Raw genomic sequence first — 10,707 nt, forward strand, 5'->3', positions numbered from 1 at the left:
GCCAGTAATCTGATAGTCTAGTCTCTTACCTTTAAGACTGAAAATATCCATCATCATAGAATAGGAATTAATTTCTAGAAGAACAAACATAAAACTTTGAAAATAATCTTCTAGGCATGTGCTGGAGCTATCCCACCACCCTGTCCTCTGTCTTTGTGCTGATGTGTTGCATCCTGTGAAGAAGGTTAAGACAGATTCTCTGAAATGTTGTGACATTTTTCTCTTCACCTTGTCACAGCTCTGCTGAGTGATGGAGGAGAATCTGAATGGTCTGTTCTCTCTGGAGTGAGAGAATAGTGTCAACACTGCTCTAGATTTCAGATCTGGCAAAATGTGCATGAAGGTGACATGGAAGAACAGTAAGTTTTAATGATATCTCCGTTCTCATGACTTCCGTGAAGGTCTGGTATTAATAAGACAAAGCTTTCTTAAAAATTAAATGTGATTCTTGTGTGTCTCATACTGAGTACCTCACCCCAATGCTGAGTTAACTAAGGCAGACACTTACTTTAGATGTGGAGTGATAAGCCCCAATTACCAATTTTAATGAAATTCTGTGAGTATGCTTTAGTCTCAGCACCATCAGTGCTCACAGACTAGCAATGCTCCATACATAATTAGTCTTTCTTGACATTAGCAATCACAAATATTCATTTTTTACTTCGGAAATCCTAACACAGATGGGTCTTTTGTGGAAAAAAATCTTTCAGACAAGCTTTGAAGATAACTGCTACAATAAAGGATTGATTTTCTCAGTTTCCTAGGTCTTGATCTGTTTGCCATAGTTTAGTATAAAATAAAGAGTACTTTTCTTACAACTGACGAGTCAAAATGAATGAAACCAATTGTGCAGACTGTAGCCTTTGAAGTTTTACTTGAAGGCCATACTAATTGCCCAGAAAAATTTAACAGCAATTGACAAATTCACTTGCATTGCTGCTCATGGTATACAGCAGTTTTGTTTAAGAGAACATGCAGTATATTGTGGACAATTACTTTATATTTAAGCATGAATTTCCCCACTAATTTTAAAATCATTCTTTCTTTCATGTATTTTTAGTACAGTCCTGTGGATCATTAGTTCTTTCTAATTAGAAAGCAAATGAAGGAAATGATACCCAAAGAACTAAAATATTAAATGCTACAACAGAACCCTACAAAATTACTAGTTTAACAGGTAGATCCAGATTGAGATTTAGAGGTCCAGAACATTTTGCTTCCCTGACCTCATATCGCAGAAAAAAATCCCAGTGGACATACGGTGTGGGCTGGTTGTGATCACCCTAGAAGAAAAGATGGTGGAGTAGTTTGGGAGCTAGCCTGAGACTTAGGAAATGTTCATTTTTCTGCTACACTATGATGTCGTGTATGACCTTGGGTAAGTCACATTTCTAAAACTGGAATGTCTATTTCACAAGGATATTCTGAGGACAAATGCATTCAAGAATGCAAGACACTCAAATGACAGAATCACAGAATGATAAAATGTTTTGGGCTGAAAGGCACCTTAAAGATCATCTCATTCCAAACCCCTGAACACTTCCAGGGATGGGGCATCCACAGCTTCTCTGGGCAACCTGTTCCAGTGCCTCATCAACTTCGCAGGGAAGAATTTCTTCCTAATATCTAATCTAAACCTATCTGCTTTCAGTTTAAAACTGTTACCCCTTGTCCTGTCACTGCACTCCCTGGTAAAGACTCCCTTCTCATCTTTACTGTAGGTCACCTTTAGGTACTGGGAGGTTGCTGTAAGGTCTCTCTTGAGCCTTCTCTTCTCCAGGCTGAACAACCCCAACTCCCTCAGCCTCTCATCATAAGAGAGGTGCTCCAGCCCTCTGATCATCTTCATGACCTTCTCTGAGCCTGCTTGAGCAGATCAATGCCTTTCTTATCTTGAGGGCCCCAGAGCTGATGGTTTACATAAATACATAAAGTAACTATGTAAGCTATGGGTTTGGAAGCTTTGCATAAAGCTCCTAGGATAAGGAGTCCTAGGTTCCCCTACACTTTGCAGAAAGAATGGCCACAGCACTGTATAAAATGAGTTTTAACCCTCCTTTTCCCTCCTTTCCTGATGTTCCACACAGGAAGATCTTCCCAGCCTCAGAGATGAATGTCTACTTGCATTTCACACACAGAAACCACCTTCCCACTTCAGGCAGGATATAAAATCTGGGTTACCCAGTGCAGTCACAGCTGCTCTGTCACTCTTGTACTGCTTCCTCATCTCAGCATATAGGGTACAAATATCCCCACATGGCATCTCATTCCAAACACCTTCCAAAACTCCATGTGCTGCTGTTTTCTGGATAAGTGTTGCTACACAACACTGTTGCAGCATCCAAATGAAAGGAATCCCAGGACACCCGTCAGCTGATGGACTGAGAGTGCTGAATGTCCTACAGTCTTTAAAGAGGAAAGGACTGACTTTTTAGTAAAAATCAGTAGCCACTGAGATTCAAATCCAAATAGGCCAAAGACCAAATCAGAAACATATTATGTTTCAAAAGGGCCAGTTTCACAGGGTTGGAAACTATTATGAGCCAAATCAGCTTGGAGGGAGAATCTTTCAAAAGAAAACAGAAGTAATAATTGGGAAGTATTAAAAAAGACAGCACTGAATACACAAAAGATCCACAAGGTGCTAAATCCCATGGACCATAAGCCCAATTATACTTCTAGGTTAACTTTGGCATGCCCTGTCCCTGGATCACAAGTAGTAAAGCCACGATATAGCTGTTCAGTTAAAGGAAAAATGTAATAAAGTATTAAGTATCAAGTGAATAAATAACCCCCAAAGGCAATCCTTCTATCTTTATCTTTCTATCTTTCCTTTTCTCAAAGGCATGGTCAATCTGTGTTGAGAGAGGCAGCTAATGACTTTTCTTCTTCAACCTTTCAAAATTTTACATTTAACAAAGCCCACAGTAACACAAAAGATCATCAGCTGCTTTCCTTCTGCCAGGAGGTTCTTGGGCAATTCAGCAAAGAGCTGCACAGCACCCACAGTCAGACTGAGATCTAGGAGCGACGTGACCAAGACCACAGTTTCATGACCCCTGCGAGCTGATCCAACAACTCACCTCCGAAGAAAGAAATTCACTCTCTTGGGGTTAACCTTTTTCATCAAAATAAACAGTTTTCTGCTGGCTTAGTATGTTGAACTGGCACAAGAAAGGCTCCAGTAAGAATCAGTCAGTGTAAGAGTGGGCAACTCTGCTGAGCAGAAGGTGAGAAAAGCCAGGACCAGGGAGTAGGGAAAAGGCACAAACCCACTCTCCTTTCAGCAGCACTGCACTGTCACATTAGCTTCCATGCTTGTGAAACCGCAGACTGAGGACCTGCTGCTGAGCAATAACTCTTCTGCAGAACTTTTCATGAAATGTAATCCAGTACTCCCAAGCAGGATTCATATCTCACCCATCAGCTCCCCAAAGCATCACACATATACAGTAACAATCTAGTGAAAGGAGAAATAAAATTAGCTACACAAATACTTAGATAACCCACAAAAAAAGAAGTAGACAGCAACTTACAGAAATCATAAGCCAGAAACCTGATAAGATGGTCAAAAGGAAATAAATTCTGCGACTGTCAAAAGACAGCAAGAGAGATTTTGATCTGCGGTATTTGCTCTCCTGTGTGTTCGTTGAATTATGTTTTTTTCTTGTATATCAAAACCTAATTGGTTCATTTTTGGATGGACAAAGTAGATGAAAATGAAGAGGCAAAACTATTTCATAAATATTCTTATCCAGCATAGTAGAAGCAGGAGCTGATTTGTATGAATGAAATGAAGGGGAATTAACTGGCCTCCCTGTAAACAAAGAAGTACTGTAAATAAACAGACACTGCCAACTAGACTAACTCATAAATGAACAAGTCCGAGTTGTACACATCCAAGAGCTCTAGAACAGCAGACTGGCAAGCGCTCTGGACTTGGTCCTCTCCCCTAGAGGACTAGGAGGAGTATAACTTAACTGCTTTAGATATGGCATTGACATGAAAGATTAGGTGCCGCCTTGAGACCACATTCATCCCTACCTCAAGGCACCCTGAGAAGGAAAGAAGGTCTTGGTCACTGTGCATTTCCCCTGCTCCTTCAAAGCTGCTGGAGACAAGTTAAGGCAGCCTCTCAAGCATCTGCTCATACTTGCTGAGCAGCAATGGGGTAAAACAGCAGCTCATAGGGACAAGGAGCACACCCTATAAAAACAAAGCCCTCAGACCACGGGAAATGAGTGGGAGGGGTAGGTCTCCCACAGAAGAAGGGCTGCACATCTTTCCATGCCAGCAGGAACAGTGTGGAGACAGGATATGCTGCTGTGCCTACACCATCCCCTCATAATGCTTTGGCAGTGGCCACCTCCTTCACAATCTTCACATTTGCCAGAAACTGCAAGTGGGCAATGTTGCTGTTGTTCATAACAATTAACAGACTATGCCATAAATATAACTGATAGTATTCATGTGCCTTCTCCTGCAGGAGGTGCCCCAGCCAGGTCAGCAAGGCACTTAGAACATCTGCAGTGAGGAGCTCCTGCCACTCCTCTGGCAAGCACCAGCATCTAAGCCAACTGTGCTCACAAGTAGCTTTCAGATGCCTTTGTGAGCTGCAGCCTCACACCTGGAGGGGCTGCACTGGTGAACAGGGCGCCCTCAGGCAAGGCCACAGGAAGAGGCTGCCAGCGTCCCACGGCTCTGCTTGTGTTTGGACCGCTGCCCTTCCTTAGCCTCAGCATGGTCATGAAGAGACGAACACACCAAGCAAGGGCTTAGTAAGCTCACAAGTTTCCAGAAGACTCTCCTGGCAAGAGCGAGGAGGAGCAGGAACATGGGCCACTTGCCAGAGATCGATCTGTCCAATTTAAAGAAATTAATTTAATTGTTTGTGGCAGTAGGAGAGCTTGCAGCTGCTGGCTCCAGGAAGCCTGGACAGTAAGACAACACGGCGCCAACACTGTAGAATTAAGCAAGTGAGGTGAACACCCAGCAGCCGGGACTCAGGAAGCCTGGGTGGCTTCACTTCCCTGCAACAACAGGTTTGCACACCCACTGTTGCCATTCTGAACTGCTACATCCCAGGGCAGCAACTCTCTCTAAAATCCACACTGGCTGTTAATATTTAGAGTAGCTGGTATGAGATAGTGCTTAAGAAACCCACCACTCTGCAATCAAAACCTTATCCTGCAAAATCCAGGGGTCTGTCCTGCAAGGGGAAGCCCCAGTAGGCTACTGGGGTGCTGGGACCCCGTGTCCTAGTCCAGGGAGGAGAAAAGCAGGGAAAATGTTAACAACTGTGTAATTTCGAAATGATGTTTGCTTATTTTCTTTTTTTTCTTTTTTTTTTTTTTTTTTTTTTTTTGCCTCACAAGATAAGAACAGTTGGAGAAGTATATGCTGTGGGGCCTCAGCAAATCTACTGCCAGGATTTGCTGTTTAAAGCTTTCATCCATCCAGTTTTAATCCAAATTAGTAGGAGCTTCAGAAAGGGATTCTGGCAAAGTCACAGCTGGAAAGATTTTCATCATTAATTCTGCCAGGCTTATAAAAACACAATTTTTAAAAAAATAGGAAGGGGGGTGGGATGTAACAGCTCTTGGCGCAAACTTGTTTTGGTTTGCTTTTTGAGGAAAAACAAAAACCAAAATAAAATCTATATTTAATTAAGAAATAGTCTGTATCTTTTGGCTTCTTTGACATCTTTACATAAGGCTGAAAATGCTATTCTATGATATTTATAAAATTAATTTCTTTACTTCATAAGGAGGCAAGGTGGCTGGGGGTGAGAATGAAGGGCCCACTCCCCTGTCCCCAGTGGCACGAGTCCCAAGCATTTTTTTGGCAGGTCATTCCCTGCAGCAAACAGCAGCAATTTAATAAGCTCAGCCTGCAGCCTGTCATGTCGCTCCGGGGAACACCAGAACGAGGAGGCAGAACAAGTGCAGGTGGTGCCTGGGTGCACCAGCACATTCACTTTGCCCATAGCAGCCCCTTCCCTTATGTGATTTCATTACCTTTTTCCAGGGACTGTTGTGTTGAGAAATGAGGTTTGAGCAAAGACATACAGGTACTCTCTGTCACAAAGGCATTTTGAAGAGGAGAGAGTAGGAACTTTCCAAAACCCTCCTAAATTGCTACGGGTCTGCTTATTAATGAGACACAAGGTTCTCCTCAAGACAGGAGCCTATGTTCTATGGTGCTGCTCATGGTAGTGCTTATCCTAGTCTCTGACACAACTGCTATTGCAACAAACCCACCGCAACCTGCCTAGCACCCCTAATCTCAGGATCTCACAGTTTTCAGTAAAAAGCCTCAAAACCAACCTGAAGGGCAGAACAGGTTATAAAGGCATGAAGTGTAACCACAGAGGCATCGTTCCACCCATCACATACACTCACACAGGGGACAGTACCACAGCTCAGTGGAGTAGACTGACTGTGTGTAAGGAGCTATTCTTCCAACTTTAAAGATTCAACTACTCACAGGATTTTCTCCACACAGCTATGTTTCATCTCTAGCCAAAAATTACAGTATTTTAGGAACCTTCCCTATTAGGTGTTAATAATTTTCATAACTAATTTTTTCCTGTACTGAAATTACCTACTTGCATTTCTCCTAGTGATACATCAATAGAAAAATAAATAGAACAAGGATGAGTCTTGCCTCCAAAATACAAGTGTTCAGTGGAAATCTTTCACAGCGGTCTCAGGATAAAGCAAAGACACTCTGGGCTGTCCAATCATGGCATGGAACATCCATTCTTAGTCACCAGTCAGAGACATCACATATTTTGGGACAGAGGCCAGAGAATGAAGTATTGTGATTAACTATGACTATTTTACCAATGGCATCTTCTTATGGAGATGAGATTGTTTAGTTAGGAGTTATATATTAGATTAGAATTGACTACTTGTCCCATCACATACAGTAACATGACCTGTTATTTTGCACTTTGTTAGTGAAAAACTTATTAGAATGAATCCATGAAGAAAAAGTTAGATTAGAATTTTATACTTCAAGTGGCATTTTAATTGGAAGAAAAAGAACTTACATAAAATGTTGTTTTGGAGAGAATTACAACAGTGACAATACTATGCTGTTTTTAAACGTTTAGATTTTTTATTTTCACCATTTTTATGTAAAGTAAATTTGGATTAGAATTTCAGGTGATCATTGCCAATCATATCTTTTGTAAAAAATCACCTCTTTCCAGCACCCAAAACCTGAACGTTAAAAAAATTAACTTCTGGGGAACTTCAAATGAAGCAAAATATCCTGTTCCTACCCGGTGGAACTCAAAGTACTCCTTGTTAAACCTGATATGCATGGTCAGAGCCTCCTGTGCCTCCTCTGCTGTGGGTTGGCAGCAGCCTCTCCTGGGCTCACTAATGGTACAGTGAGCTACTACTGTAACAGTGGCAGCAAAGACACCAAGATCTCCCTCCTATCAATGGATTTTACCTTTCAGCTGCCCACCTCACTTTATGCAACCTGCAAGAGCTATATAAGATCTTACCTGGCAAACCTGTCTTGAGGTCCAATACCCTCGTGTAGCCTGACAGAATGTCCATTCTCCAGGACCTTGGGTCTGATGAGGTGTTTTAGCTAACAGAGAGCTGACGCCTTGTTTGAGTGGTGTCCTGCACACCCACAGCTTCAGGAAAGCTGTAGCTGATAAGAGCAGTACAAAATAACAGCATCCATGACAGAATACTACAAAGAAAACCATTGCGAGGATACATACATGAACTGAGATTTTTACAGTCCAAGAAGCCAATAGGAGAACATCAGAGAAATATATTACAAAGGGTAGCATGGAGGCAGGTAAGACACGCTTTGCTGTTTTAAATTAAATGATCATCAGAATCAATTAAATAAAAGAATAAGGTTAAAGAAACACTTTTTTTTTTTCCAAATAGCAAACATGAAAGAAAGGGAGAGTCTCGTCATTCTCTTAGGTACCCACAACTCTATTTGTTTTAGGAGCAGGGAAGAAATCTTCAGACTGAAAAGACAGCCTTGTTTAACTCTGGACCCCAGTTTAAACTGCAAACCAAGCTAAACAGCAAGGAACAAACACATTACATTTTTCTTCTCTGCTTTTACAAAGGGGTGGAAAGGAGAGTCAGAAAAGAGGAACATGGTGGTGATGGGAGCTGAGCCAGCAGCTGGAACTCCTGTCAGCTAACCCCAAAGCTGCTTATTGTCCGACAGGAAAACCACTGCATATCACCTACTTCAGTCTTGCCTGCTCCAACTAGACATTTTTTTTTGCTCTGGAAAACCTGTGACCAGAGGACAGTGCCAGTGTCTCCATCTCTGTGACACCCTTCTCTGGCTGGTGGCCTTGAAGCTGTGGAATTGTCCTAGCAACAGTGGAAACAACCATTAAGAAGAAATCTTAAAAAGCAGTGATAGAAGGAAAGCAAATACTCAGAATTTTTAAGATGTTTTCTCCCTGTAACATTTCTACATTCAACCAGTATCAAACCAGCCAGAGAGAAAGCCCGTACCTTATCTTCTAAGCCACATTTTTCAGTAATTTTGGACAGGTGAGCTTGACTGAGAACTCAAAAAAATTTGACTGCCTGCTGCCAACTGTGGTGGGCATGCATACCTATGTCCTTATTGTAAGTCCCAACTCTGAGCTACAACGATACTGTAAGGAAAAAAGAACAGACACTGAACAGTTAAGCATTTCCACCACAGCCTTCCAGCCCCGTTGAACAGGCAGAGAGGAATAAAGGGTCCACCAAAATCAACCTTCAAGAGTTGCTGTTGAACAGTCCATATCCAGTGAGGGAACACTGCTCCTCTACTGGAGGAGACACAGAGTTAGATGCTATTCCATTAACAGACACCAGTTTCTTAGGTGCTCACCAAGCAGACACATCTACTCCTCTCACCGGTGATAAGGAGAAACTACTGAGTCTGAGTTTCTGTGAGTTTATCTCGTAGCTTGGGTAGAAGTGGAAAGTTCAGCCAAGACCTTTATGTTCCCTCTAAAAAAAGCTCTTTGTATGCTTTTACTTGTGTCTCTTTGTTTTAAAGAGAAGATCAAGAAGTACCAGGGCCAGCACTGGTTGTCACAGCAGGAACAAAAAACATTGGTTAGAACTTTTGTCTCCAGGTCTTGTTTCCGTGTCGGTTCTCTGATGTTTAATGAGAGCTGAACTCGTATTACAGCCTTTTCCTTGGAAGAGATTAACTAGGTCTTTTTTTTTTTCAACACCTCTGCCTATTTCAACAAAATGTGTAGCTTCCTGTTATCTGTTAAGACATCATGAAACCTTGACCTTCTGTTACACTTGGTCATATTGGCTACTAATTAAAGTATTAGAAAGAGATAGATAACAGGTAGGACACACAATGAATGCAGAGAAAACCTATTTCCACTATTTCTCCACTTCCTCTTCCCATAGATATGCAGGAGGCTTGCAGCCAGGAACACCAACATCAGGTAAAGGGATCCTGTGAAAAGACGGGGCCTCTTTCCCTTTGCTGCCTCAACAAATCGCTCCCTACAGCAAGAGACAGCCTCTGACCATATAACCCGGCAGCTGTTTTCAGCTCCTCCCTCCATCCAATTTGCTGCAGCACAACAAAGCACTCCAAAAATAACATTTATCTTTAAAAACTGGAAAATGGCACAAACCACCCCAAAGAAGAGAATGACAACGGCATGAGTTCAGCGCGGGATTGTGAACTGATGCTCCCCGCCAGGGATGAGAAACTTCTCGGAAAGAGACTGAATGGAACCAGATTGAATGAAAGTGCCAGAAACCGCGGCCATGGACGGCCAAGTCCTGCCGAAAGGATAACTCACCCGCCTGTCAGTCCTTCGACAGGGCAAGGGCAAGGACTGTGTCACGGTTCTACAGCTAAACATGCCTGTGCTTTGCAAGGCTGCACGCACAACAGGCTGGAACATGCACGTTAAAGGAGAAATTTAAACACGAGGAATATTTCCAAATCATACCTTTAAAGTTGGGGATCAGCAGAGCTTGAACATCTGATTTCAATTCTAAACGATTTTTGATTAGTGGGTGTTGATGCAGTACCCCAAATACACTTCCAGTTTCTGTTCAAAATGGTATTCGTCAGTAATGATAGAGCTGTTATGTATGAACTGCTAAACAGAGGCCACAGCACCACTGCTGAAGGGACTAAAAGTTGGACTAAGCAGAGGAGAAATAAAATCAATCATCTTCACTGAATAGACAGAACCAGATTTGCCACTACCTTCCCTCTTGTATAACTATGTAGATTATGTCTGTGTAAGGTAACTTTTACAAAAATGAAGTTATAAAGGAAAAATAAATCCACCTAAAAAAATTTCTTGCCTCTGAAGAACTGAAAGTAATTTTAATTTGTAAAGTAATAAAAGCTCAATGCCAAATTGTAATGTTGAAATGAAGACAGGTTTTCAGAAGTGGTAATTTCTGATGTAATATTTGAAAGTGATCAATTCAAATTCTGCTTTTGAAAAATTTTCTGAGCTTTTGATCTTGCTCCAAGTTTAGCCCAGAACGACTATTTTATGGCTAACATAAGAAGTCTCAAAAAAAAGTGATTTATAATGGAAACAGAGAAAATAAATCACTATTTGAGAACTTTTTAACACACCACAGATTAGATCCAGAAGGTCAGACAAAGCTGTCACTGAGTTTGTAAGCTTTCCTGATGCAGCTGAGGACCACAATA

This window comes from Myiozetetes cayanensis, unplaced genomic scaffold (genome assembly GCF_022539395.1).
Source record: "Myiozetetes cayanensis isolate MyiCay16 unplaced genomic scaffold, myiCay2020 scf2-11, whole genome shotgun sequence".
NCBI lineage: Eukaryota > Metazoa > Chordata > Aves > Passeriformes > Tyrannidae > Myiozetetes > Myiozetetes cayanensis.